At 45.1% G+C, this 27,101-nt stretch overlaps 1 protein-coding gene and 1 long non-coding RNA gene across 2 annotated transcripts in view; one reads left to right on the top strand and one right to left on the bottom strand.

The window, feature by feature from the left end:
- Window positions 1-1,058: 1,058 nt before the first annotated feature.
- Window positions 1,059-8,368, bottom strand: LOC104677608. The gene is made up of 3 exons (XR_750073.2): window positions 8,282-8,368; window positions 3,578-3,640; window positions 1,059-2,711 (listed from the first exon to the last, which is right to left on the bottom strand). It is a non-coding gene; the product is annotated as an uncharacterized LOC104677608 (long non-coding RNA).
- Window positions 8,369-8,816: 448 nt separating this feature from the next.
- The window catches only part of CIPC (CLOCK interacting pacemaker), a 38,563-nt gene continuing 20,278 nt past the window's right edge, over window positions 8,817-27,101 (top strand). The window contains exons 1-3 of the mRNA XM_030930625.1: window positions 8,817-8,934; window positions 12,154-12,252; window positions 26,957-27,029. The gene's annotated coding sequence lies outside the window, so the exon portion shown is untranslated. The remainder of the gene's footprint in view (window positions 8,935-12,153; window positions 12,253-26,956; window positions 27,030-27,101) is intronic.

Consider the following 27,101-nt stretch of genomic DNA (forward strand, 5'->3'; position numbering starts at 1 on the left):
GAGGCTGTAGCGGCTGCAGCCTCCTCTTCCCTCCCTCCTGCCACTGCTCCCGGAGCCAAAGCTCTTGCAGGGGAAAAGAAAGAGAAAGAGAAGCAGGAATGTGAGAGAAATGAGAAAGAGGGATGGGCTAGGGAAGAGGGAAGCCCTTCTGCATTACCTGGAAATGCAGCAACAACAATAACAAAGTCAATGGTAAGAATAAGTTTAAAGGCAGCTGCCACGCAGCACTTTTTATAGCTTGTAGATTCTTTCATTTAAGCCTGGCACATCAATCTAATCTATTATTAGTTTTATAGGTGATGATCCAAGGCTCAATTATTTATTTATTTTATTTTATTTTATTTTTGAGATGGAGTTTCGCTCTTCTTGCCCAGGCTGGAGAGCAATGGCGTGATCTCGGCTCACCACAACCTCTGCCTCCCGGGTTCAAGCGATTCTCCTGCCTCAGCCTCCCAAGTAGCTGGGATTACAGGCATGCGCCACCACCCCGGCTAATAATTTTGTATTTTTAGTAGAGATGGGGTCTCTCCATGTTGGTCAGGCTGGTCTTGAACTCCCGACCTCAGCAGATCCGTCCGCCTTGACCTCCCAAAGTGCTGGGATTACAGGCGTGAGCCACCGCACCCGGCCCCAAGGCTCAATTATTTGTTCCTCAGCTAGTAGGTGACACAGCCCAGATCCAATCTGACCCCAGAACCCTAACCACGATATTCCCCTATCTAGAAAGAGCCAGTTCTCTCCTGCCACCCTCACTGCTCAGCCTCCCGGAGTTCCAGCCACCAGCCATCTGCACCCTCCCCTCCATGTGGCATTGCCCTCTGTTCTTCTCCTGTCCCCTCTCTCTCCAAGGTCCAAGTGGTCAAGGTCATCCCAAGGGTCTGCTGGGACCATGTGTCCTTATTCTGTGCCTTGCTGGTCGCCAACCTTCCCCATCTGCCAAGGACCGATGTCCAGCCCAGGCCCAGGGGCAGGTGCCCAGGCCATTTTTGCCACTGAGTAAAGGGAGACAGAATGACAGGGTAAATTACCAACCATCAGAACACCATGGGGCCAACAGCATCAATGCAAGTGAAGTATATTTATCTGTTGGCCTGAAAACATGTCCTAGTATATTGTTCCATTAAGAAAAAAGCAGGTTATAAAGCTGTGTACAGCAAGAAACATTTTATAAGTGAAACAAAAGTATTCTCTGTTTCTATGCAGAGAAAAAGGATATTTGCCAAGATGTTAACAGACTATTTTTGCTGTCTTCTCTTGGCTTATTTTTGTTTTCTCTTTTTCAATGAACACCAATTAGTCACATGATTTTAAAAAGCAATAAAAATAAACCAATCCCAGACGGATTGTACTTCTTCCTGTCCTCATTTCTACCCCAGTGAGTCTCCAAAAAAAAGAAAGAAAGAAAGAAAGAAAAAATCACAGTGCCACAGGCCCAGACCTTCCCCTCTCCCTCCTGTCATTTTAACAACTCAGTTGGGTAGGGAGCGTCTCTACTTACCCCAGGAAGCCTTCTGAACCTGACTGATGGGAGAAGCCCACGCCTGGGGGCCTTTTCTCACTGACTATGCCAGGGCCCTGGAGGACATGCCAGAGCTGTCCACAGCATTGCCCCTGCAGGTGAGGCTGCCTTCCGAGGGCAAAGCGCTCTGGGACGGGTCTGCCCCGCTCACGTGGATGTGCAGCCCCGGGCAGTGGAACAGTGCAGAATCCCCGCTCCACTGCTGAGGTTACTATGGGCAACATCTTGGCAAAATGAAGAGTGAGGGGGAAGAAATCACAGAAGCTCCTGATCATCCATGAAAGAAAAATCAATGCCTCAGGACTGGACTATGCCAGTGCCTTCCAGAAGGCTCTGAAGAAACTGGGAAGGAGATGGGGACTGGCACTTCCTGGGCATCTACTATGTACGTGCCCTTGCAGACGTGATCGCACCCCTCATTACACACCTCCCATGGTACAGATGATGCCACTGAGGCACAGGAGGCACACATCCACACCAGAGCACATGGGCCTTGACTTCTTGTGTCTCTGCTGCTTAACGTGGTGTCCTGGAAATGTCTCTGCATAAGACACTGGTATCAGCTGGTAGCGTCTTCTCCCTGTGCAGTACATTGCTCAGATTCCATAGAAGGCCAGCTCCCCTAGAGCCACAGAGACTCCTCCATTCTGGAGCAGGAGCTAGGCACATTCGCAGAAGGGGGCTGCCTGTCCTGAGCCCTTGCTAGTTGAATGATAAAAGTTGCTAATTTCATCCTATCTGCCTTTAAAATAGCAGCCATCAGAAAGGCAGCCCAGAGAGCTGGCCTGCAACCCAGCAGAGCCTAAAGGGGGCCTGTAATGTCACCCCGACCCCATCTTCAAATCACACTCCCTGCGGTGGCCATCTCTAGAGACCTACAAACAAGAGCTCCTGTTCTTGGCAAGCCTCTTACAAGCAGGACAGATGCAGGAATCGGGAGGTAGGAGACCACAGTGTTCTTCCAGCTCCGAGCCCAACCATCTGGGTCACCTCAGCTGAGCTGCTCCTTCATGTCCCCAGCCCTTCAGGTCACACAGCATTGGTGTAGAGAAGGGGTCCAAAGGGTGTTGCTAAAGAATGCTCAGCCCCCTGGCGCTGTGTCTGTACTAAATGGAAGTCTGGTTACAGGTTCCAATTCCCTGAGTATCCTGGTTTGGCTGTATTCAGTCGCAGCGTGATTGATAGTGACACCCTGTGGACACAATAGATAACTGCATCAACTTGGACAGAAGCCACAAGATGACATCCAGCTTCCCTCATTACATGCAGAGGAGCTGATTGCAATTAATCACACTCATCATCTTACACAGGGAGCTGTCTTACAACTGGAAAAAAAAATTAGAAAAACAACCTTCAAGGCCGGGCACAGTGGCTCATGCCTGTAATCCCAGCACTTTGGAGGGCCAAGGCGGGTGGATCACGAGGTCGCGAGTTCGAGACCAGCCTGGCCAACATAGTGAAACCCCGTCTCTATAAAAATACAAAAAATTAGCCGGGCGTGGTGGCGGGCACCTGTAATCCCAGCTACTAGGGAGGCTGAGGAAGGAAAATTGCTTTAACCCGGGAGGCAGAGGTTGCAGTGAGCCAAGATCACGCCACTGCACTCCAGCCTGGGCAACAGTGCAAGACTCTGTCTCAAAACACAAAACAAAACAAAAAAACCGTCAAGCCACAGATTTCTCTGCCATCATCCTCCAAGTTACATCTATTTCGTTTAAATTTGTCTCTCTTCAAATATTTGCCTGATACAAGAGTCTAGTGGCCGTGGAGGGAAAGTAATGTCAATAGCAAAGTTAATAGCAGAAAAATGTAATGGGCGGTTTATTCTTGCCATGAATTTCACATGCATTATCTCATTTAATCTTCCCCAAAACCCAAGGAGGTACATGCTCTTATCCCCAACTTTCAGATGAAGAACCTGAGATGTGGTGCACAAGGAAAAGCTAGGTTTCAAACCTGGACATTCTGTCACCTACCTGTCTTGGTCCATTTTGTGTTGCCATAACAGGATACCTGAGACTGGGTAATTTATAAAGAAGAGAGGTTTATTCAGCTCACAATTCTGTTGGCTGGGAAAATCAAGAAGCATGGCCTCAGCATCTGCTCAGCCTCTGGTGAGAGCTGCAACATATAGAAGGTCAAAGGGAGAGTGGACACTTGCAAAGAAGGGAAAACCCAAGGGGCATCCTGGCTTTATAACAACCCACTGTCTTGGGAACAAATCCATTCCTACAAGAATCCAGCCTTGCCAGGGTGAAAACTCACTCTCCACTGTGAGAATGGCACCAAGCCATTCCTGACAGATCTGCCCCCATGACCCAGACACCTCCCACTACGCCCCACCTCCCAACACCACCACACTGAGGGTCAAATTTCAACATGAGTTTAGGTGGACACAACCATATCCAAACCACAGCAGACTCCATTCTCTTTAATCACCACTTTATGCAACTTCACTGCCTCTTGTGTCTACCTGGCCCACCCCATGCCATGGTAATCTCTCCTTCCTAGGACACTGGAGAAAATTCCACTTCCTGGGATACTGGCTTGAATTCCCCAGACTGAGTAGCTCTGAGTCACCCTCTGTGGCAGCAAGGAGGGAGTGGATAGGAGGAGATTTAGGGTTAGACAGGCCTGGGTTGGAGTTCCAGCTCTGTGTCTCGCTGCCACTAGCCATGTGTCCTGGGGCTTGTTCTTGAACTTCACTTTCCTAGATTGCCAAGTGTGGTGCATGATCCCTTGCCTTGAGAGGGTGTTGTGAAGATTAGAGAAATCACTTGCTGCTGAGTAGATGATGCTCAAGAAGTGAAGGCTCTTCTCATCGGCAAGATGTGCAATTTGACCTTGGGAGGGGCCAGGAGATTTCAGTAGGTGTCAAATTCTGATCTAACCTGTTTAGAAAACATCACTACTAAGAAGGGCCAGAGGCGGGCGGATCACCTGAGGTCGAGAGTTCAAGACCAGCCTGACCAACACGGAGAAACCCCATCTCTACTTAAAATACAAAATTAGCAGGGCATGGTTTTGCATGCCTGTAATCCAAGCTACTCTGGAGGCTGAGGCAGGAGAATCGCTTGAACCCAGGAGGAAGAGGTTGCGGTGAGCCAAGATCACACCATTGCACTCCAGCCTGGGCAACAAGAGTGAAACGCCGTCTCAAAAAAAGAAGGGCTAAGATTCAGATGGAGGAGGCGGCCAGGCTTCTTGTCCTGAGGCTTATGATGTTTTAGAGGGGCTTGCTGATATACCAGGGTTCAAAGGATCTCCAAAGGGAGTTATTTAGCTAAGATGGCAGAGCAGAAACAAGATTCCAAGACTCTGTACCCTGCCTTTCGATAGAGAAATTATTATCCAAAGAGTAGTATCCCAGCAGGATTCAAGTCCATGCCTCCAGGTATCTTCAGAGACCCTGGTACCATGAGCCAGCCTCTGTGTAGTTCAGGAAGCACAAATTCAAGACTAGAAATGGGGTGTCTGGATCCTAGTTCCAGCTCTACCTCCCACTATTCTTGCAGACTCTTGAACTTGGTCCTCTTCTTGCCTCTTCAGGGTCACATCACTGACTGCTTCTCTTCTCAGTGCCTCAGTGATGTCACTCTTTTCCCTTCTCTGCAAAGCAGTGCTGTCCTTCTTGCCCATTGTGCTCTACTGGCAGAGACCATAATGACCACTGGTTAAGAGATTAAGAAGAGGGCTGTTCATTTCTTTTTTTTTTTTTTCTTTTTTTGAGATAGAATTTCACTCTTGTTGCCCAGGCTGAAGTGCAATGGTGTAATCTTGGCTTACCACAACCTCTGCCTCCCAGGTTTCTCCTGCCTCAGCCTCCCAAGTAGCTGGGATTACAGGCATGCGCCACCACACCCAACTAATTTTTTTTTTTTTTTTTTTGGTAGAGATGGGGTTTCTACATGTTGGTCAGACTGGTCTTGAATTCCTGACCTAAGGTGATCCCCCTGTCTGGGCTTCCCAAAAGACTGTTCATTTCTATAGCCCCAGTCTCTAATATAGCATCTGACACATGGAAGGTGCTCACTGATGAAAGAATAAGTGGGACAACTCACTATAAATGGCTGTGGGGCCCATTGCTGGAAATATCCCCAGAGAGGCTAGCATTAAGGCCCCTAACCATTCCAAGTAACGTTTAAGAATTATAATATGGAGGCCGGGCACGGTGGCTCAAGCCTGTAATCCCAGCACTTTGGGAGGCCGAGACGGGCGGATCACAAGGTCAGGAGATTGAGACCGTCCTGGCTAACATGGTGAAACCCCGTCTCTACTAAAAAATACAAAAAACTAGCCGGGTGAGGTGGCGGGTGCCTGTAGTCCCAGCTACTCAGGAGGCTGAGGCAGGAGAATGGCATAAACCCGAGAGGCAGAGCTTGCAGTGAGCTGAGATCCGGCCACTGCACTCCAGCCTGGGCAACAGAGCAAGACTCTGTCTCAAAAAAAAAAAGAATTATAATTATAATATGGAACTCTTTCTGTTCCAAGTTACAGTGAGGCCCCAATATGACAGATATTAGTATTAGTTATCTATTGCTACATAACAGATTACCTCAAAATTTAGTAGCTTAAAACAATAATAAACATTTATTATCTCATAGTTTCTCTTGGTCAGGAACTGGGGAGTGGCTTAGCTGGGTGTTCTGGCTTAGGGTTTCTCATGAGGTTGCAGTCAAGATGTCAAGTTGTTATACACTCATCTGAAGGCTTGACTGGGGCCGTATAATGTGCTTCTAAGATAGCACACTCACAAGGCTGGCAAGATGGTGCTGGCTATTGGCAAGAGGCCTCAGTTCCTTGCCACGTGGACCTCTCCATAGACCTCCCTGAGTAGCTTCAGGACATGGCAGCTAACTTCTCCCAGAATGAGTGGTTCAAAAGAGAGCAGGGAGGAGGTCATAATGTCTCTTATGACTGTATTAGATCCACAGGGCTGCTGTAACAAAGTACCACAAGCAAGATGACTTAAAAGAATAGAAATTTACTCTCACAATTCTGGAGGCCAGAAGTCTGAAACCACGCTGTCAGCAGGGTCAGAACAGTGGCACATGGAAGGTACTCATTGGTGAAAGAATAAGTGGGAAAGAATAAATCATTCCTTGCCTCTTCTAGCTTCTGATGGCCACAGATGTTTCTTGGCTTGTGGCTGTATCATTCCAATCTCCACCTCCATCTTCACACGGCCTTCTCCCTTGTGTCTGTCTACTCTGTGTCTCTCTCTCCTTATGACGATACCAGTCAGTGGATGTAGTGCCCACTCTAGTCAAGAACAACCCTTGATGACAGCTGCAAAGACTATTTCCAGAAAAGGTCACATTTATAGGCCCTGGGGGTTAGGGCTGCAACATATCTTCTGGGGGGACATCATTCAACATACAACAATGACCTAGCCTCAGAAGATGCATGCCATCAGCTCTGCAATAGCAAGTGGCTACAAGGGTCGGCCCTGTTAAGGAAGGGAAGAGACATAACCATGTGAATACCAGGAGATGGTGACAATGAGGGGCCATCGTGGAAGCAGGCTACCACTATATCAGATAGCAAACTGAATGTGAGACAGACTCCTACATGTAGTATTTACAAAGGAAATAATGGGGAACCAGTTGCATAGCACTCAGGGCCCTCAGCTTACCAAGAATATAAAGTGTGGAGAATGGGGAGAGTTTGGGAATAGAAACTTCCAGAGATGGCAAAGCTATGCTGTAAGTTACCCCACCGAGGAGCTGAAGGTACCACCTTCGACTCAAGCCCAGTGATGGAGGCTTCCATGCAGCCACTTGGAGCTGTGGGCCCCCATGGGACTGTGCCAGGAGGGACTGCATTAGGATGAGTGAAGGAGCTGTGTGAGTTATTCCCATGGGCCAGATGTGGATCAGACTGGACCATGGCAGGAGAGAGGGCCAAGGTGGGGGGGTCATTTTAAGTCCTGTAGGGCCTCCGAGAAGGGCAAAGAGATGTCAGCAGGAAGAAGTTGCAAGAGGATGCTGGATTTCTGGGGGTTGAAGACGGAGTCATAGCCATACCTGAAATGGAGGTGTAGAACAGGGAACTTCAGGAGAGAACCTTAGAGATGGGAACTTTTTTTTTTTTTTAAGACAGGGTCTTGCTCTGTTGCCCAAGCTGGAGTCCAGTGGCGCATTCTTGGCTCACTGCAACCTCTGCCTCCTGGGTTCAAGTGATCCTCCTGCCTCAGCCTCTCAAGTAGCTGGGACTACAGGTGTGCACCATCATGCCCAGCTAATTTTTGTATTTTTGGTAAAGACAGGGTTTCGCCATATTGTTCAGGCTGGTCTAGAACTCCTGGGCTCCAGTGATCTGCCCGCCTCCGCCTTCCAAAGTGCTGGGATTACAGGCATGAGCCACTGCACCTGGCTGAGATGGGAACTTCTGAAGAACACAGGGAACCCTCCAGAAAGAGCTTTCACCATCTGCCACACCCAGAGAGCTGGCAATCATACAGTCAAGTAAAAACGGCCCTATTCCCCTGCTCCCCATCTGCTTCCCGGCATCCTCACCCATCACCTCCACTTAGACTCTGAAAGCAACCAGCAAGTGGGGAGAGGGGTATTCAGCAGAGAATAGACAAAAGCTCACCATGCCCAGTCCCTGGCAGCTGGCAGCCCCCAACTAAGGCCTTAACTAGGGCAGGAGGAAGAAGATTTCTCTTTGAAGAAAAATGCAAGTGTCATTTAATATCTTTGACTGGCTACTTTAAATCTCTAAGTCGATAATGGATTTTGTGACATAAAATGCACATACCTAAGCATGACCAGAAGAGCCTCGGGGTCAGCTGAGCTTTCAGCCAGGGGAAGGGGAAGTGCTTCCCTTGCTTTCGCTCAAATGCACAGTGAGAGCCAAAGCAAACTGAGTTGCATGTTGGTTCCATTCCACATTCAAGGGATTGGTTTCACTGAACTAAGTCAAAGGATTGGTTTCACCGAACCCCCGCCTCCACGGGGAACTGGGCCTTATATTTCTTAACCCCCCACCCTCTGCCTCCCGGCCATGGCAGAGCCTTGACCCAGAGGGAGGTTCCTGAAGAAAATCCCTTCTCGGCTTCTGTGCAGAATTGAAGAATGTTTACTGTTTTCCTTCCTATCTCTCTAGAAATGACACAAAGAATAACAACAACAAAATAGAACTCCTTGTCCCGCGCAAAACACCCCTGCCCCCGCCACCCGCCCTCCGAACTCTTCACCCTGTGTTGGCCTGACTTCACCCTGGGATGGGGAAACTTCCTGGGAGGATATAACTGACCTGGGAACAAAACTTGGTTTTTGAAAGCTTTGCGCAACATCAACTAAGTGGGGGAGGGGTCTGGGCAAGGAAAGAAGAAAGTGAAAGGGGGCACAGTGGGAACAGTTCTGCTAAACCAAACAGTTCCCCAGGGATGATGGAGCTGTGGTGATCTGGTAAGTCCTTTAAATGTCTTGTTAATTACTGGGGGAAAATAATTACTGAGTCTCCCCTCTCTCACTGTCCTTGCACAAGCTTGGTACTAGCTCTGTCCCTTTTTAAGAGTTAGGCTTGGGTCAGGCATAGTGGCTCACTCCTGTAATCCCAGCACTTTAGGAGGCTAAGGCAGGAGGATCGCTTGAGGCCAGGAGCTTGAGACCAGCCTGGGCAGCATAGTGAGACCTCATCCCTACAAATAGTTTTAAAAAATTAGCTTGGAGTGTTGTTGTGCATCTGTGGTCCTTGCTACTCAGGAGGCTGAGGCAGGAGGATTACTTAAGCCCAGGCAGTGGAGTCTGCAGTGAGCTGTGATTGTACTATTTATTGCACTCCAGCCTGGGTGATAGAGCAAGACCCTATCTCAAAAAATAAAAATAAAAAAGAGTCCGGCTTTGTAAAGAAGGGTGCCCCTTGGTAGAAGGAACCAGGACAAGGCAGGAGCTGGGGCTGTGGAGAGTCCGGGGTCTGCGGAGCATGGGGCTGTGATCAGAGACCCACTAAGCAGGTTCCAGCTCCTAGCAAGGACCCGGCTGAGCAGAGGTGAGGGTGTGGAGGTGAACCTGGAAAACATGCAGAGGATTCTAGACACATTCCACAGTCAGAGCCTCTGGAAAGCCCACCTTCTCCATCACAAAGGCTTTGGGGAATAGACATCCTGATTCTCTATATTATTACAGCACAAAGCATTTATCATGCTGACAATGACAGTGACATTTCAGGACCTAAACAAGCTTAGTTGTTCACAGCCTATAGGAGAGAAGGCTCCTAACACTCTTTATTTTATTTACTATTTATTTATTTATTTATTGAGACAGAGTCTTGCTCTGTCATCCAGGTTAGAGTGCAATAGTGCGATCTCGGCTCATTGCAACTTCCACCTCCCAGGTTCAAGCAGTTCTCCTGCCTCAGTCTCCCAAGTAGCTGGGACTATAGGTGTGAGCTACCACAGCCCGCTTTTTTTTTTTTTTTTAGTATTTTTAGTAGACAGGGTTTCTCCACGTTGGCCAGGCTGGTCTCAAACTCCTGACCTCAGACGATCTGCCTGCCACGTGGTTAGGTCATGAGGGCTCTCCCCTCATGAATGGGATTAAGACTTTTATAAAAGAGGCCTGAAGGAGCTTGTTGACCCTTTCTGCCATACCAGGACACAGAGAAGGCGCCATCTATGAGGAATGAGCCCTTACCAGACACTGAATCTGCTGGCGCCTTGACTTTGGACTTTCCAGTCTCCAGAACTGTGAATGATAAATTTCCACTGTTTATAAATTACCCAGTCTAAGGTACTTTGTTACGGCAGCCAAAACAATCTACAGAGCACTAATGACATTTTGGGCTGGATTATTCTTCGTTGCGGGGGCTGCCCTGTACCTTGTAGGATATTTTGGACTATCCCTGGCCTCTATCCACAAAATGCCAGTAGCGCTTCCCCCAACCTCATGACAATCAAAACTGTCTCTAGATATTATTAACTGTCCCTTGGGGGCAAAATCACCCCTGGTTAAGAATCACCGCCAAGTAGCAGTCCCCATTCAGTGACCAGACAGCTAAGGATATCCAGGATAGTGCTGGGCCACACAGATGCTAAGGGAATTTATACTTCAGGAAAAAAAAAAAAAAGAAAACAAAAGCCAAGTCTATGTGGCCTTTGCATCAGTTATTGCTCTCTTGGTTGCACTAAGTGACAGAAAATTCACCTCTAAATGACTTTAAATTGGGATGCTGTTTCACATAACTGAGCAGACCAGGGATTAGGCATTGTGCTGGTTCAGGCCAAGCTTGATCCAGGGATTCAAACAATATCACCAGGACTTGGCTTTATCTTTACCCTCCGATGCTGCTCTTCTCCATAGCGTTTTGTTTTTTTGAGACTCTGTCTCAAAAAAATAAATAAAAATAAAAAATAAACAAATTAATTTAAAATTAATATGTTGCAAAATTCATAGATCCTTGTGAAGTATAGTGGTTTATCACTGAAGATTTAGAATAATGGGTAAAGAAGAGCTACTTATGTATTTACTTGTTTATTGGGTAATATGCACACGAATATTTTTTTCTAGCTGTCTGGCATCATTTCCTCCTATTTCGATCCAGTAACTATCTCTTCATAACTTCATATCTCCCACCATGAGAAAGCAAGAGCAACACATCCTTGTGTTGGCTAAATACACAACAAATAATATTATTCTTTTAAGAACACCATGCCAATGTTCTATTACAGCCTTTACTTGCCTTTGTTGCATGCTATCATGGAATGTTTATTGAAGCTTTCTCTCCATTCTAGAAATTGCAGGTCATGTGGAAGTGATGTTTCGTGTTCTTTTAACAGAGATCCTGTGTTTGTGGTCCCAGATACCCTCTATAGCCAAAGCTAATGTTGAAACAGGGATGTTTAAACAAATAGCAGTGGTAACAAAACATTTTGGTTTTAAACTAAGAATATACTTAGACCACAAAAGCAAGTTTCTACAGGTTTTTTGTTGGTTTGTTGTTGTTGTTGTTGCTGTTTTGAGAGGAGGTCTTGCTCTGTCGACCAGGCTGGAGTGCAGTGGTACGATCTCAGCTCACTGCAACCTCTGCCTCCCCAGTTCAAGCTATTCTCCTACCTCAGCCTCCTGAGTAGCTGGGATTACAGGCATGTGCCACCATACCTGGCTAATTTTTGTATTTTTAGTAGAGATGCGGTTTCACCATGTTGGTCAGGCTGGTCTCGAACTCCTGACCTAGTGATCTGCCTGCCTCGGCCTCCCACAGTGCTGGGATTACAGGCGTGAGCCACCGCGCCTGGCGGGAAAGGGACTTTCTCAGGGGATTCCAACTTGTAAGTGGCAGGGCCTGGATTCAACTAAGACCTGTAAAGCCACATCCTGAGCTCTGTCCACCATACTGTGAAGTCTACTTTTAGGGCAATCCCATTTCTATCTTTGTCTTTTGCATTATCTGGATTGAAAGAGTTTAATTTCTGTGTGTTTATTTTGGAGTGGGGTGCAGTGGATGTTTCTTAGAGCCTACAGAGAAAATTCTTGTATAACAAGAAGTCTATTTGACAAAGCACTGTTAAATTTTGGACTACAACCATTGCAGATTTCTCCCAGGACTGCATTCTCAACAGATTGCCAATGAGATGGGAGCTTTCATGCATTATGTTTCTTATGCAAATAAGTTGACTTCCTTTTCAGGTTATACGAGAAATCCCCACTATTCCTGGGTTTTATGAATTATGGGACGGAGCATACAAAACATCACCAACCTTCTCACTTCTGTCCACCCAAGTATTTGTAAGTATTTGCAACAATTGACATACTTTTGCTATTTTGAATTGAAAAGGGTTTTGAGTTTTATTTGTTTGGTTTTGTGGAAGTTGTTTTGTTTGGGTTCAGAGCTCTCTGGGGAGAAAGATAAGGGTACGGGAAGGTATTGATGAGCTATAATCTTCTATGATGACGTGAGAGGCTCACTTCCAGCCCCAGGGAGGGAAGCATGAAGGGCGATAAATGGAAAGAGGAGTAACTGTGTGAGGCTTTGTGCAACTAAAGATATATGCAACTTTGCTTCACAACGCACTTAACAAAGTGCAGCCAGTCTGTGAGAGGTCCCTGCTGCCCTACCCCACCCTCCACTTTGGTGACTTGCTGGCTTAAGAGTGGCCTCAGGAGAGAAGAGAGAGAATGCTGCTCCCAGCAGGGCAACAGGAGTGACCACTACAAGAACAATGTTCTTATGGAGGCCACAGACACTGATGAGGTACCCCCATTTAAGGAGCTTGTGAATAGCAGACCATGAATGGGGAGGCTGAAGTGGAAGAACATAGCGGGTTTGCCTATGAACCTATAGGAGATACTTTGGTGGGTCTCCCAGAAATAACTGAGGGTGAGTTAGCAGGGCAAGGGATGACTAGCAAGTTCTATAGACCTTCAGTAGGCGACCAGAGCTAATTAAATTTAGGCCTGGATGTCAATATGACCTCTTCGGTTAATATGACCCATAGGCTGGTAAAAATCTTGTACGGGATGTTGTGAGACCCTGTACTTTATTCCTGTCTTTTATATGTCATTTAACTTCAAAAATTCTGTCTTCAGTGAAGATACTATGAGAAATGCTTACAACGCAGACTCTTTCCAAGTGCAGTTATCTGGGGCAGGCTGCCCGACTAGCTGATTGCCCTGCCTACCTCCCTGCTTCTAGGGAAGGCCCTAGTAGAAGGAATCTCTTAGAAACTGTTCCCAGTGCAGCAGCTAGAAAAGTCTAGCTGCAGGGTTTTGGGGTGACAGGAAAATAGTTTCTTTTCTGTGTTAGGGTAGTGAGCCAGATATGACTTGCTAAAACACCTCTGAGTGACTAGGGTATTAGACACAGATTTTCGCTATTTTAACTGAAGTTGAAACGAGAGGAAATATGGTGTAAACTGCAGCATAAAGGATTTAGAGTCAAGCAATAAAAGATTTCCCAACATCAAAAGGCAACAGATCTCTGCTCTGGGCCCATCATTAATTTTTATTTATTATTATTATTTATTTTTAGAGATGAGGTCTTGCTATGTTGCCCAGTCTGGTCTCAGACTACAGGCATTCACCACTGCACCCCGCTTTTCCTTCCTTCCTCCCTTCCTCCCTCCCTCCCTCCATCCCTCCCTCCCTCCCTTCCTTCTTTCCCTCCCTCCCTCCCTCCCTCCCTCCCTCCCTTCCTTCCTTTTTTTATTTTTCAAAGTCTTGCTCTGTTACCCAGGCTGGAGTGCAATGACGTGATCTCAGCTCACTGCAACTTCGCCTCCTGGGTTCAAGTCATTCTCCTGCCTCAGCCTCCCAAGTAGCTGGGATTATAGGCGGCTGCAAAAAAGCCCAGCTAATTTTTGTATTTTTTTAGTAGAGATGGGCTTTCACTATGTTGGCCAGGCTGGTCTCGAACTCCTGACTTCAGGTGATTCGTCCACCTTGTCCTCCCAAAGTGTTGAGATTACAGGCATGAACCACCATGCCCGCCAACACCCAGCTTTTTCTAGGCCTTTTTTTTTTTTTTTTTTTTTTTTGAGACAGAATCTCACTCTGTCACCCAGGCGGGAGTGCAGTGGCGCAATCTCAGTTCACTGCAACCTCCCCCTCCCAGGTTCAAGCGATTCTCCTGCCTCCGCCTCCCAAGTAGCTGGGACTACAGGTGTGCCACCATGCCCAGCTACTTTTTTTTTTTTTTTTTTGTATTTTTAGTAGTGACGGGGTTTCACCATGTTGGCCAGGCTGGTCTTGAACTCCTGACCTCAGGTGATCCGCTCGCCTCGGCCTCCCAAAGTGTTGGGATTACAATGTGAGCCACCGTGCCCGGCCCTAGGTCCATTTTTAAAGGTAAATAGAGAGTCCTCCCTTGTTAGCCAACCTTCCAGATCTAAATGGCTCCCCAAGTGTCTCTTCCTGATCTCCCATCCTTTACCGAAACTAACTGATCTCCTGTTTTTGTTCCCAAATCTTTATTGTAGCACTTATAAAACCGTTCTGGGAACTCCTTAAGAGAAGAGACTGGGCCTTATGCTTTACTGTGCTCCTAACCCTTGGGAGGGACACAGTACACAGTAAATGTTGGTTGGCTTCATCCTAAGTGAAAAACTGGCTTGAGACAGGAGACTATGGCAGTACTCATTAGATTAATCTGTGTAGCACTGTTTTGAGCTTCATGTGTGGAATGGGGCTGTGAAGAGCTAGGGAGAAGTGGTTATGAGGATGAAATGAGGAAGCTCAAGGAAAATGTCTGTACAATGTTTGGTCTCACGCAGTCCCCTTCTACCCTTTGTCCCCTTCCTTCTAGCTGACACTGTAGTGGGAAGCAAAGGTCAAGGGCTCTGTGTGAAGGCAAGAGGTCCAAACGAATTCTCAAGGGATCTAAGGGAACTGGACGGCCGATAAAACGATCAAGGGGCAGGCCCTGCAGAGGGACTGGGAAGGCAAGCGGAGAAACCAAAGAGCACTAGCCAAAATGGTGGAAGAGAATTCTGGGGCTGTGGCACAACTATCCACAAGAGCTTCCTCTTTCCTTAGTGGAGTCTCAGTATAGTGCACTGAGGAGGAGAATCTAACGAATAGGCACCAGCTGCATCAAGGGACTCTTACTTCACACCATGCCCTGGCACCTTCCTGAGGATGAAGATGCCACAATTCACCAGCTGAGTCAATTCATGGGAAAGGGGCTAGTCAAATCCCAGGCTATGTCTAGCAACTGTCTCTCCAGTGGAAAAGAAGTTAGCTCAAGTAATCAAAGGATTCCCTGAAGCAAGATTTGGGACATGCCAAAGTCCCTCTTTAAGGGGAGAGAGGCAGCTGCACGGTTACAAAGTAGACAAAGAAAGACAAGGAGCTTCTTTTAAACTGGAATGTGTAAAATAGAAGCAGGGAGCTGTGAACACCACAGCAGCAATTATGCAGAAAGACTGCAGTGCAGACACTGAGCAGCACCATCCTAGCTGATAACATCAGCAGCAGCAAAGGCATATTCCAACAAGAGCTGTTTAAGAGCTGCTAATTACTTAGATTCCAATAGGAGCTATGTCTTAAAAGTGATTACAGTTTTTGATTACAGCTTTTTGAACTGATTGCAGCTGTAAGCTATGAAGACAGTAATCTAAATACAAGCAAAAAAATCCTTTGATCAAACACAAAGGAACTCTTCCAAATAAAGATAACTTTATTTTACATACATATATAGCTGTTTCGCATGCGTAAACAAGTGATTTATACACATCTATTAAACATATAAGCATCTACACTAAATTTTAGGTTCCCTGAGACCAGGGACCACACTTGCGCATCCTCATAATTCCTTACAGTATCTAGAAGGGTATATGGCACATAGAAGATGCTTACTGAATTGAATGTAAGTGAAACAATTACTGTATTAATGATTTGGTCAGATAACCGTTGTTTGTTACAATAATGGCCTACTATAGAATAAATACTGGAAAAAGCAATACAAAAGTCCATTTTACTAACCTCAAATCCAGGAAATGTACCTTCTTTTCTAGAAACCCAAAAGAAGTATGGAAATGCATTCTTGAAAAGAAAGCTAACCACTCTACATTCCACAACAGAGACCATGTTGACTGTGCTGTGTTAGTTGCTAGGCAACCACTTGGTAATTCCCCATGTAATAGAGATGAACCTGTCATCTGCTTTCTTAGCTATGTGTGACAAGAAGAGACAACAGGTAAAGGACAACCAAGAATACCTGCACCTGGATGACACAGTCACTCCTGCTGAAGTATGGTGACACTGGAGAAAATCCCCATGCCCTGTCAGAAATTGCTGGAGGGTGAATTTCATTAAACTATTAGCACAAGACATTGCAGTGAATTTTCTTGGATTTACCCTGTGGGTAAATCCTGTGGGTTATCCCATTATACTTGTCCACAAAGCAGGAGACCAAACGCACCATAGTTATGCATGGGAATGGTCATCAATTCAATAACGGCTCCAGATCAGCGTGTCCCGTGATGCCAGCTGGGACGAGACTTCCAGAAAAAAGCAGCCTTTTAAATCTTAAAAAGGATACACAACATCTTAAAGAAACCACTAGTTCTGGGTGAATAAATCACCCTTTTTCATACCTGAGGAAAACGCTCTTAGCAATTTGTTTGCACAGGATTTCCAAGACACTTTAGACAAATAAGCTGCCTTGTAAAGACTCCACTCAACTGTAGGTATTGATATCCCTGTCTTTAGGCTAAAAACACAATAATGTGTTGAAGAATGAATAAAAAATGTGTGAAAGCTACTCTGATGTTAAGCAAGAAAAAGAGAGCGAGCCAAGTGCAGTGACTCATACCTGTAATCTCAGCACTTTGGGACGCCAAGGAGGATTGATCGCTTGAGCTCAGGAGTTCGAGAACAGCCTGGGTAACAAGGCAAAATCCCGCCTCTACCAAAAAAAAAAAAAGGTTAGCCAGGCATGGTGGCATGAGCCCGTGGTCCCAGGTATTTGGGAGGCTGAGGTGAGAGGACCACCTAAGCCAGGGAGGCGGAGGTTGCAGTGAGCCAAGACTGCACCACTGCACTCAGAGTGGGCCACAGAATGAGACCCTGTCTCAAAAAAATAAATAAATAAATTTAAATTCCACTGCAAATTTGGAAGTCTAAGGGGACTCATCTTTTTCATTTGAATTTTCAAAAGGACCCTCCCACACACAGATAAAAAAAAAAAGAATATATGCCCGTAGGGGCCAAGGGAAAACATCCCTATCACCTTCAGCAGGTTTGCTGAAAATCTCTGACAGGGAGCAGATTAATCGGAGAGAAGGCACACGAATTTATTTAACATGTGTATACAGGAGACTTCAGAATGAAGACCCAAAGATACAGGGAAAATTGATCATTTTTGTGCTTAGGTAAAACAAAGTATGGACAGCCATGTAGAAATATGATTGGACAAAAAAGAGTATGATCAAATGCTATGAGACTGAGTGGGGAAACCCAGCAAGGCTTTTTTGTCCAGATACTTCTCGGCCTCTCTGAGCCTGCACTCCTTCCTTCTGGGTGTGGGGCAGGACCCTCTCTGGATTGGGGCTCTTACCACCTACAGTCAAACGAGGTAGTCAGGTAATTTCTTTATGGCCAGTTTTTACATGGCAAGGTGGAGGGAAAATTATTTTTAGGTTTTATGGTTTGGAGAAAAGGGGTTCTGGTTCTCTGACCTGCCTTGGGGAAGAGGGATTCTAGTTTCTATGGCTGGCCTGGGGAGAGAATGGGACAGAGAGACAGGAGGGCAGCAGAAGGTCAGATAAAAACTTGCTTTTGAGGCTGCTTTCTGAGGCTTTCATTTTGAGATATTGTTTTCTGAGTCTCATCATGCCCCATCCCCACCCCAATATCATATTTAAGTCTTTGCAAATTGACTGCTTGCTTTTCAGTCTCCTGTTTGAGATTTAATTTTGAGACCTTAGACTCTGCTATCAGGCAATCGGCTGTGAAGAAAGCAGATTCTGAATCGAGATAAAATCAACCAGGTAGTTCTGACGAACAACTGGGCATGGCTTCAACCCAACATATGGAGCCTGTTTATCTAACCTGTTTTGGTGCTGACTTAAAACAAGACAAGCTGGCCAATCCTGTGAAGTGAAACTTGACAAAGGGCCATCCAGACTCCCTGGGGCCAGAGACAGAAGTACTGGCGTATGACATTCTTGGGTATGTCTCTGTCTGCAAAGTACAGCCACTACATCTCTACTGACTACTAGGTTTTATAAGATTCTTCATGGAATTCCAAATAGAGTCAGCCATGAGCCAAATCAAACATAAAGGAGGAGGATTCAAGGGCATTCTTGAGTAAATTTTGGAATGGAAAAGACCCTCCAATGACTCAGAGGGGTGGGAGGAACAATGCAGGCTCTGGAATTTCTTTGCCAGAATGACAAGTGTAGAGCAAAACCAGTGGGAGTCACAGTTACTTTTATTCCTCCTTTCCCCAGTGGCCCCACACAGGTGTGTGCAAAAGGCCTGGAGGTGGCAGAGAGTAGAGCATGTCAGGGAACCGACAAAAGAAAAGGAGGGACAAGCTTCTGTGCACCTGTGGCCACAGAAGGTACTCACTCCCTTCCTTCATGGTGTCTTTTCCTTCTCTGGAGTCCTTTCAGTGATGTGTGACCCCGCTGTTAAATGTTCAGGAAGTTCGGGTTCCACTGATAGCAAGTTAGTTGAACATATGCTGTGCAGAATTTACTTTGTGGGAGAAAATCATTTGATATAATCCCAGCCCTTAAGGAGTTTAGACTCCAGTGAGGGAGACAGAGAAGTACCCAAGAAATTACAAGCCAGTCTAGATCAAGCTACAAGGCACAAAGTGCTCAATTTTTGTAAATAATTGCTATATGGAGGCTATTCCTAATCTTGGTCTTTGTAGCCAGCTTCCTATTACTGAAGAAACAAATCCCACCGAAGAGCTCCAATTCCATTTGGCTTTCTGCCGTGGTGTTTCTGTGTTCCCTGTCTTTTGTCAGTCCCATGCTGGTGAACTCAACTGGGATACAAAGGCTGTTTACAGAAAGGAGGTAAGCCTCTGAGGCAAGATACAAAGCCAAGGAAAACCTCCAAGCCAAAAATCAAATGCTTCCACACAGAGGCAAGTGAACAGCTTTCTGGGTGGCCTAGAGAGAGAGAAGGTGTGAGTTTAAATCAAAGACTTCAAAGCCGGGCATGGTAATTTGTGCCTGTAATCCCAGCTACTTAGGAGGCTAAGGTGAGAGGATCATTTGAGGCCAGGAATTCAAGACCAGCCTAGGCAACATAGGAAGGCCCCATCTTTAAAAAATAAAGATAATTAGCTCGGTGTGACAGCATGCACCTGTAGTCCCAGCTATTTGTGAGGCTGAGGCAGGAGGATTGCTTGAGCCCAGGTCAAGGCTGCAGTGTTGCCCAGGTCATGCCACTGCACTCCAGCCTGGGTGACAAATAGACTCTCATCTCAATAAATAAGTAGATGACTTCATATTTATTTGGGGAAGAGGTATAGGGGCAAAGGGAAACTTCCCTTTTGACCTCTGAAAGTTCGCCAAAAAAATCAGCTCACAAAAGATTAGAGAAAGGGCGTACAAATGTATTAATGTGCAAACATGGAGAATCACAGAGTGCTTACCCCACTTTCCAGTGGGGTCCAGATAGCCTTATTCAGGTGGAGGGGGAGACAGGGAATACAGGTAATTTTGTCGATTGGCAATAAATGGTTGCTAGGGAGAATGAATGGATTGGGCAACAGAGATTAATTTCTAAATGGTTGTCTGAGTGAGTCTGCAAGAGAGATATCATCTTGTGAAAGAGTCTGTTCAGGTGTGGTTACATTGTTCGTCTTTTCTGCAATAGATAATAAGAGGAGGAAGCCAGGCACAGTGGCTCATGCCTGTAATCCCAGCACTTTGGGAGGCCGAGGCAGGCAGATCTCTTGAGGCCAGGAGTTCGAGACCAGCATGGCCAATATGATGAAACCCCATCTCTACTAAAAATACAAAAATTAGCTGGGCGTGGTGGTACATGCCTGTAATCCCAGCTACTCAGGGGGCTGAGGCATGAGAATTGCTTGAACCCAGGGAGATGGAGGTTGCAGTGAGCCAAGATCATACCACTGCACTCCAGCCTAAGTGGTAGAGTGAGACTCTGTCTCAAAAAAAAAAAAAAAAAAAAAAAAAAAAAAAAGGCCAGGTGAAGTGGCTTATGCTTGTAATCCTAGCACTTTGGGAGGCTGAGGCAGGTGATCATTTGAGGTCAGGAGTTCAAGACCAGCCTGACCAACATGATAAAACCCCGTCTTTACTAAAAATACAAAAAACAAAAATCAGCTGGATGTGGTGACACACACCTGTAATATCAGCTACTCAGGAGGCTGAGGCAGGAGAACTGCTTGAACCCAGGAGGCAGAGGTTGCAGTGAGCCGTGAGCCAAGATCGTGCCGCTGCTCTCCAGCCTGGGTGGCACAGCGAGACTATGTCTCAAAAAATAAACAAAAAGAAAGTAGATAATAAGGGGCGGGGGGCGAGAAACAATTGTTCTCCTTGTAGGGTCCATCCAATCTTTATGTAGATAAGGGAAAAATCTTTACCAACATCTGTTGATCTCTAAGGGCCTTTAACTCAAAATACTCATTATATCTAGGAGTCATATTTTGGGGTGAAGTTCCTTATGCTCTTTTGGGGGAAATACTTTAAAAGTCTTCCACTAAAAAGACTCAGGATGAGGGTCTAACAGATACAAGGCAGCTTCTGAATAGTTTGGGCAGGTATGTGGGTTGAAATCAGCATATAACACACAGATACACACACATCCCAAATATCTCTACGATGTACAGAGAAAAAGATGACCAGCTGGAGGCATCTTCTGTAGTATGCTTTTACAGTGGCCAGCCCCCATTCGTGGCATCCTCCTTTCCACACAAGTGCCTGTACCTAATTGTCAACTGAAGAATCAATCACAAAGTTCATAAATTTGGAAGGGAGAGCTTTATTTCTCATAAACGGTTGCAGCCTGCAGGCCCACAGGCTGGGAAGTGTAACCTTCAGAAGAAGCTGAGAGCAATCACTTCAAGGGAGGGCTAAAGCAAACAGAAATTTATGCTTAGCTGCATGGCCAAATATGTAATATTCAGTAAGCTATAGGAGTCATGAATACTTATGAAAGGAGAAACAACCATATATGCAATTGAGCTTCACATTTCTTCCTGAGTCCCATATTCAAAAAAAGTGGTGGTGTTAGCATGGTCCAAGGGTAGAGTTTTTGGTCCACTTGTAATTGCTCAACAGGTTCTTCTTACCTACTGCACAGACAAAACCAATTCACTGAGACAGCAGTATTGCAGTAGAGAAAGAGTTTAATTATTGCAGGGTTAGCAGAAAATGGGAGTTTATTACTCAAATCAGTTTTCCTGAGAACTGAGAGGCAATAGTATTATGGGTAATTTGGTGGGCAGGGGGCTAGGGAATGGGTGCTGCTGACTGGTTGGGCAAGAAATCCTAGGGGTGTGGAAAATTAGTCCTCGTGTGCTGAGTTCTGGGCGGGGGGCCCACAGGATTAGTTGATTCCTGAGTCACAGATTCAAGTGAAGTCAGTCAGTTGCCAGAATGCAAAAGTCTGAAAAACATCTCAAAAGACCAATCTTAGGTTCTAAAATAGTGATTACCTATAGGAGCATTTGGGGAAGTTACAGATTTTGTGACTTCTTAAACAATGGCTAGTTAACATTTTTATTTTATTTTTTTTGAAATGGAGTTTCATTCTTGTTGCCCAGGCTGCAGTGCAATGGTGCAATCTCGGCTCACCGCAACCTCCGCCTCCTGGGTTCAAGCGATTCTCCTGCCTCAGCCTCCTGAGTAGCTGGGATCACAGGCATGTGCCACCATGACCGGCTAATTTTTGTAGTTTTAGAAGAGACAGGGTTTCTCCATTTGGTCAGGCTGGTCTCAAACTCCCGACCTCAGGTGATCTGCCCACCTCAGCCTCCCAAAGTGCTGGGATTACAGGCGTAAGCCACCGCACCCGGCCATGGCTGGTTATCATTTAATTACATCTATATTTTAGCAGAATTCAGGTCCATCCCATAATCCCAATCTTGTGGTCTTTCATTACTTTTACAAAAGTGGTTTCAGTCCCTGAGCAAAGAGGGGGTTAGTTTCATGGAGGGCCTATTATCATTCTTGCCTCAAAGTTAAATTATAAACTAAATGCCTCCCATGGTTAGCTTGGACTACACCCAGGAATGAGTGAGGACAGCCAGCCTATGAGGCAGAAGCAAGATGGAGTCAGCCATGCTAGACTTCTCTTGCCGTCATAATCTTTGCAAAGGCGGTTTTATTCTGACATCACTAGGTGAAGCAGAGGACACAAAAATCCTCACATCCTCCACAAGTCAACTAAAACTAGTTCAGAGATGGTGGTCAGTTTTTAGGAAGGGATGCATTGTGAAACTGGCAAGCTGTCACTCTGAAACTGTAAAGAGGGTGGGGGAGTGCGGTCACTACCTCAGGTGATTGGCTAATGGGGATAAAGGAACAGGTTGTCCATTTCTTGTTTTCTAGAGTTGGTTTCTGCTTACTCTTTAGGAAATAATTCTGGTTAAAGATTAATAAGGAAGGGGCATACTGAGCCATGTCTGACCTCTCTCCCCATCACAGCCAGACATTTCAGTTTCAGGGTGTCTCTCGGGACTGCTTGGCCAAGAGGGGGTCATTCCAGTTGGCTGAAGGGCTTAAGATTTTATTTTTATTCCTCATAGTGCTTTTAGCTCCCCACTGGCCTCCTCCTTAGCACAGCAGGAAAGGCTGAGATATTACCCATTTCCACTTTAACATGGAGGCTGTCAAGCAAAGTGGCAAGGACTCTGGAATTCAAATCCTGGCTCTACCACTTACCACTGGTGACCTCGGCAAGTGACATGGGCCTCTGTATCTAAGCCTCCTGCTCTGTAAAAAGAAAATAATGATACTACACCCATCTCATAGACAGTAGGAGGATTCAATGAATAAATGTAGGCAAATCACTTAGGACAGCATCTGGCAAATAATAAGCACTCCGTGTTGTTATGGAAAAATTTGTCTTGGGTTCCAGAGTCTCTTGGTGTCAAGCAATTCCTTAAAGGAATTTCAAGTATCAGCAGGAAGACAGAGGGCTATGTGGGAGGGGTTTACATTGCCTCTAAAATCAAACCTTTGCCTGTATATGAACAGCCTGACCATAACCTGAATATTATCCTTTTAGTATACCTGCTCTGCCAAATCTTCCCCTAAAATATGAGCTAAGAACCAGTCTGGCTTGTGAGGGCCTTGTCACCTGACTGCTAAGGGAAAAAAGGTCATATATCTCACTATTACTGGCCTCTGCCTCTGCCATCTGGCACCTGTAGATCCCCCTGCTCACACAGGCTGGAGCCCCTCTCTTCTCTCATTGACCCATGACACACACTTACCACTCCATCAAATTCTCTTTAAAAACTTATGAAGTGATCAGCACCAATAATGCTAGATGCTAGATTCAAACTAGAGGATAACTGTTTTACAGATGGCCCAACTGAGGTTCAGAAAAAGGAAATCAATGGTTCCCAAACACCAGTCCAAGAACTGCTGCCAGTCCTTGTGGTGATGTTTTCACCAGTCTTCAGCCAACTGGAAAAATAAGACTAAAGCTTTAAGTTTTTCATACACCCAAAATTATTCTATTTTTAAATTGTGAGGTTATGTCCTATCTTCCCTCCTGTGTATACGGAAAAGATATCAAAATGCCCCTTCTTTTGTAAAATGATACCTATAGGAGCTGGGATTTGAAACTAGATCATCTGAATACTTTCACTGTCACCTATTACAGTTTTTCTTTTTTTTTAAGACTGAGTCTCACTCTGTCACCCAGGCTGGAGTGCAGTGGCACAATCTCGGCTCACTGCAGCCTTCACCTCCTGGGTTCAACAAGCAATTCTCCTGCTTCAGCCCCCTGAGTGGCTAGGATTAAAGGCGCAGGCCACCATGCCCAGCTAATTTTTGTATTTTTAGCAGAGATGGGGTTTCACCATGTTGGCCAGGCTGATTTTGAACTCCTGACCTAGTGATGTGCCCGCCTCGGCCTCCCAAAGTGCTGGGATTACAGGCGTGAGCCACCGCACCCGGCCCACTTTTAAATATTTTTAAGTGACTTTAACTTTAAATTCAACAATTATTAAACAATTGTTTATATATATTTTAAATTGTACAATAGATAATACGCTTAAAATATCTTCAAATAAAACTCGGCCCATGTTTGAGTCTTCACAGTATCCTAGGTAGGATTAAAAACTCAAATCCTCACATGGATAGGCAGGTTACAATTTCAAGAAGTAGATGGAAAAAAGAAACATTCGCAAGTCCCTAAATGTAGGATTTAAGGGTGCATGTCTCCCCCTGCTGGTTGTGGTGGTAGCAAACCGAGCCTAGACCGCAATGGTACTGGGGAGAACTTGAACTGGAAAGGACCCTAGAGCAAGAAGAATAGCTGCTTCAGAACCCACTATCCATCACAGGGTCCTTACCCCAACCAAGAGTAAAGAGAGTAAAGTGAGTGAAGCTTAAAGAATTTGTGGCACCAGTAAACTATCAATAGATGCTGATTTACAAACCTTGGTAAATTAATAGGAAAGGAAGAAAAACGTTTACGGTGGTTTAGCTATATGAAAATATTCACTATCAATCTTTATGAATTGCTTATTCTGTGTATCTAATTATATAGAACCATAGCATAAAATAATCATAAAAATTATGCCTATCATTAAATTAGTCTGATTCATTTGGTTCCATTTCAATACTTGTCTGAAGTTCAAGTTATTGGTACAGCATGGCTGTCTGCTCAAGATGTAGGTAAAGTCAAGGAAGTCCGATTTATTTGCCCCTTCAGAGGACTAAGAGGGCCTCATGCTTTCGCATATTTCACTGATTCTTTTTTTGCTTTGTATGCGTTATGCCCTCACCCGCTTCCATTACTGCAAACCCCACTTTTAGCTGTCTTTAAAGCTTTACCTGCTGGTCTCTTTCTACTCCAACAACCAAAGAAGAAAGTTTTTTTTTTCTACCCTAATGTTATTGCTTTGTTCAGAATCTTCTGGCATTTATCTCATTCTCTTTCATATTGCTTATTACATTATGTCTCATTTCCCATATCAGATTTTAAGTTATTTGAAGGCAGACTGTTTTATTTCATTTTTTTTTTTTATTTAAGTTCAGGGATACGTGTGCAGGTTCATTACATAGGTAAACTTGTGTCATGGGGGTTTGTTGTACAGATGATTTCGTTACCCAGGTATTTAGCCTTGTATCCACATTGTTATTGTTGTTTTCAATTTTTTATTTCCATAGGTTTTTGGGGAACAGGTGGCATTTGGTTATCTAAGTTCTTAAGCGGTGATTTATGAGATTTTAGTGCACCCATCACCTGAGCAGTATACACTGAACCCAATTTGTAGTCTTTTATCCCTCACCCCCTTCCCACCCTTTCCCCCTGAATCCCCAAAGTCCACTGTATCATCCTTATGCCTTTACATCCTCATAGCTTAACTCCTACTTATGAGTGAGAACATACCATGTTTGGGTTTCTATTCCTTAGTTACTTCATTTAGAATACAAGTCTCCAATCTCATCCAGGTTGCTGCAAATGCCATTAATTCATTCCTCTCATAGTTGATTTATTTGCCCCTTCGAAAACTAAGATAGGACCACACCTCATGCTTTTGCTTATTTCATTGATTCTTTTTTGGCTTTATATGCGTCATACGCTCACCCACTTCCATTATTGCAAATCCAACTTTTAGCTATCCTTAAAGCTTTACCTACTAGTCTCTTCCTACTCCAACCACCAAAAAAAAAAAAAAAAAATATTTTTTTCTCCCTTTATTAATTAGTTTTGTTCAGAATCTTCTAGTACTTATCCCATTCTCTTTCATATTATTTATTACAGCGCATCTTATTTCCCATATCAGATTTTAAGTTATTTGAAAGCAGATTGTTTTATCCCACTTCAAAAGAAGGCAATGTATTAATAGCTTCATGGATAAAAGCCATGGTTTTTTGTTTGTTTGTTTTTTTGGTGAGATGGAGATTTATTCTTGTTGCCCAGACTGGAGTGCAATGGCATGATCTCGGCTCACCGCATCCTCTGCCTCCCAGGTTCAAGCGATTCTCCTGCCTCAGCCTCCCGAGTAGCTGGGATTACAGGCATGCGCCACCACGCCCGGCTAATTTTGTATTTTTAGTAGAGATGGGGTTTCACTGTGTTAACAGCCCAGGCTGATCTTGAACTCCTGACCTCAGGTGATCCGCCCTCCTCGGCCTCCCAAAGTGCTGGGATTACAGGCATGAGCCACTGTGCCTGGCCAAAGTCACGGGTTTTTAGTTGAGTCCTAATGGGCAAAACCACCACACATGGAAAAAAATACCACCTGCGTCATAAATTCGTAAGGCATCATAAGAGGATGTATATAAAGTGGCCCCGCTCCTAATTACTTGGTAATCGTTAACTATTACTTTCACTCTGTCCCCAAAACAAAAGCCTTACATGCTGTAGGCATATTACTTGTTGGTAAAGCTGATTGCTAAACAAGTACACCCATACCCAATAATACATTAGAATTATGTGTCTAGAGGACTAACGTGATTAACCATGACCTAGCATACTTACAAAGGCTTGGATGACCAGTATAAAACAATTGCCCACTATCTAGCTTAGCACTGTGCAATATAACTTTCTGGGATGCTGGGAATGGGCTATAATCTGCACTGTCCAATAAAGAGGTGAGTGAGCTCTTGATATGTGGCTAGTACGACTGAGAAACTTACCCAGTGGTTAGTGACCACTTTATTTGACAGCTCAGCTCTAGAATCTCGACCCGTCAACACTCTTTTTAAACTCGCCCATTTCCTCTTTTTCACTGGCGAAATAATTCTTTTTCTAAGTAACCTTCACTGATTCAAGGCATCAGAAAGTCAAGTGATCCCAAGCTCTTTTTTTTTTTCAGCTGTTACACACGTGTTCACCGTGAACCTTCACCGAGAAACAGAATCCGTGTAAAACCCACAGCACATGACAAAGTAAGTCAAACATCAAAGGGCATGAAATCATCCACTTAAAATAATCGCGCCTCGACCTCGTGGGGCACGGTC

Source organism: Rhinopithecus roxellana, chromosome 5 (genome assembly GCF_007565055.1).
Source record: "Rhinopithecus roxellana isolate Shanxi Qingling chromosome 5, ASM756505v1, whole genome shotgun sequence".
NCBI lineage: Eukaryota > Metazoa > Chordata > Mammalia > Primates > Cercopithecidae > Rhinopithecus > Rhinopithecus roxellana.